This window comes from Branchiostoma belcheri, unplaced genomic scaffold (genome assembly GCF_001625305.1).
Source record: "Branchiostoma belcheri isolate BF01 breed outbred unplaced genomic scaffold, Haploidv18h27 scaffold26, whole genome shotgun sequence".
In the NCBI taxonomy this organism is placed as follows: domain Eukaryota; kingdom Metazoa; phylum Chordata; class Leptocardii; order Amphioxiformes; family Branchiostomatidae; genus Branchiostoma; species Branchiostoma belcheri.
The window spans coordinates 1498207-1500912 of NW_017803865.1; positions in this window are offsets into that span (position 1 = coordinate 1498207).

Here is a 2706-nt window from a genome sequence, read left to right on the forward strand (position 1 = left end):
ACTACTCCTGTATTAAACATTTACACGTGGACTTTTTTATCATATAGTTGCAAGTTACAGAAAGTTCTCGTCACTTGGTAGATGCCCGTAGCCAGGATTTTGAATGGGGGGGTTCAGGCTTCCCACTGGTTGAGGGGACCTCGAGCGCCGTAGGCCCGAGGCGAGCGCCGAAGGCGCGAGGTTCCTAGGGGGGTCCGGGGGCATGCATTTTTGAGAGGATTTCCAAGAAAAAATCAGAGATAAATTTTTATTCAATGACAAAGGGAGTAGTTTTTCTACGATTCCAGTCCATCTTTTCAAGAAAAATCTTGGACCTTTACATAAAAAGGGGACCAAAAAGTGGACCTTTACATTAGAAGTGGACCAAAAAGTGGACCTTTACATAAAAAGTGGACCAAAAAGTGGACCTTTGAGCCTTGTGGGGGAGCCTTCTTCCGAACCCCCGAACCCCCCCTGGCTACGGGCATGTGGTAGTTGTGAAATAGTCATACTCGTATACATCATACACGGCTCGAAATGTCACCTGCACATGCAGGTAAAATTGGAGCGGTGTAGGTATTTCTGATGTCCACGTGCACCCAGCTTGCACCAGTCATGGTTGTATATACATGTAGGTGTACGAGAGTATGTGGCTTTTTGTTTGACTGCTACTACATATGAATTATAAAAGAAATAACAGTGGTTTCTGAACAATTTTACTTTGATCCATACTTCCTAAATTCTGAGTGGTGCAGGCTGGGTAAAATATGTCTGGTGCAGGTAGTTTAAAATGTTGCCTGAACCACTTCAGGTATGCAAAAAAAGAATGTCAAGCCCTGTCCGAAAGGTTTGGTACCGCCTGGCGGCTGTACCAGGCTAGCAGCAGATGCAAAAGAGAAAATTCAAAATGGTTCAGAGTCTGCTGAACTGCTTGGGAGGACGGTGTCCAAACTAGGTTTTACGCAAATTCAAAGTCTTTCCAAGGCATTCATTATGTAAAGTTGACGATTAGTAGATCAGACCCTGCATTGCGAATTGGAGATTGTGGAAGCCTGGAATGGCGGTGAGTGTTGGGTGATTTCATGTGTGCTGATCCGTGTCACATAACTGCACCGCAACATGGCGACATAAGTCATCCCATTCCTACATGGGCCAATTTCTACTCTTTCGGACTTCCTAAGTCTGGTAGAGGCTAGCAGATTCACACGCCTGGTTACGCCTAACAGACAAGACAGAGTCTTCTAGAAGTTATGTAAGATCAAGGACATTGTAAGATTCCTCCGTTCCATTCCGGGGATTCCTGAATCCGCTGAGGCTGTAACAGATCCTCACAGCCACGCCGGGATTAGGATCGACTTTGATCCATGGTCAGGTCGTCTCAGTGAAGAGGCGAAGTTTGACGGCTGCGGCCCAACTTTTCATGTGGAACGGAACATGTGGCGGCCATGTGGCATGGGTTATCTCAGGACCAGGGGAAAGAAAGCAACTGGAGGCTTCCCGCTATCATTGTGGGTTTTGTTAAATGACGTCCCTGTGGTAACTTCACGGGCTCGGTTACCTTCAAATATGTAATGCAATATCACCTTATGGATCACCTTATGGATAGGTGGACTTCATGTACCGCAAACAGAGGTCTGAGCAACTGAACGAATGATCGTAAGAGAGGGAGGGAGAGAGAGATAAAGGGAGGATTGAGACGAATAGAAATGAAATCCACACTTTGAGAATGTAGCTCAGTACATACTGTATTCACTGAGAAAGAAAGAAGATAGGAACGAGAGGACAAACGAACACGCGGCATTGACCAATACTAAGGGCTTTATCTGAACATGCGTGAGTGAGTGAATGAATGAATGAACGAACGAATGAATGAGAAGCAAGAGCTTATAATATTACATCCCCTAATGAATTGGCAGGTAACAGACCAAACATCTATTAGAGGAAGTAAGGCACTTCGTTGAAAGAGTGAGTGAAGCCAAGACAAAGGTAACCCGCACGTAATTGAAACCTTGACCTGTATGTGGCACAGCATGCACTCTGTGGCCAGGGGTGGCCCCAAGGCCACGGCACACATCTCACAAACCTAGAGGCCTCCTGCCCTCGTGGCGTACGTGAGATTTTCTCGGTAGTCCGTGCGCAAACACCCGTGATTTTCCCACCCGTTTATCTAACGTAAATTTGGGCAGGGAGGTATGTCTCACCCAACTGACGCTAACCCGCGGGGCAGTGGGGACGACATTGCAGTAGCCGTCTACAAGATTACTGCTGCGTCTTAAAATGGTGCTACAAGATACACTTTCCTGCCCATGGCTAACATTCGTTTGTTAAGTTGACATAACCAGAATGTAGTCGTTACAATTTTACCAGCACGTAGAACAGCCTGACCTGACTACCAGACGTTGTTCGGGGAAGTCACTGTTCTTCTCTGTTCTTAATCTTCACTATTCGACATTCAAGGAGAGCCACACTTAATTATCGAAAAGACTAGGGGTCCTTCCCGCTCTGTCTTGCGCAGCTTGTACTTCTTATACAAATCTATACAAAAGTTTCCTACGCAGTTTACCGGTTTAAAATATAGGAGAAATAAAAAAAAATCGAGCTTTGCTGATCCTTATCCTGTGAAGTGAATTGTCAACAAGAGTGTGTAAATATTTTTCATGGTGTCATTAGAAACCTACAGGGTTGGTCTGGTGTTATATTTAGATCCCCGTGAACATCTTTCGTAAT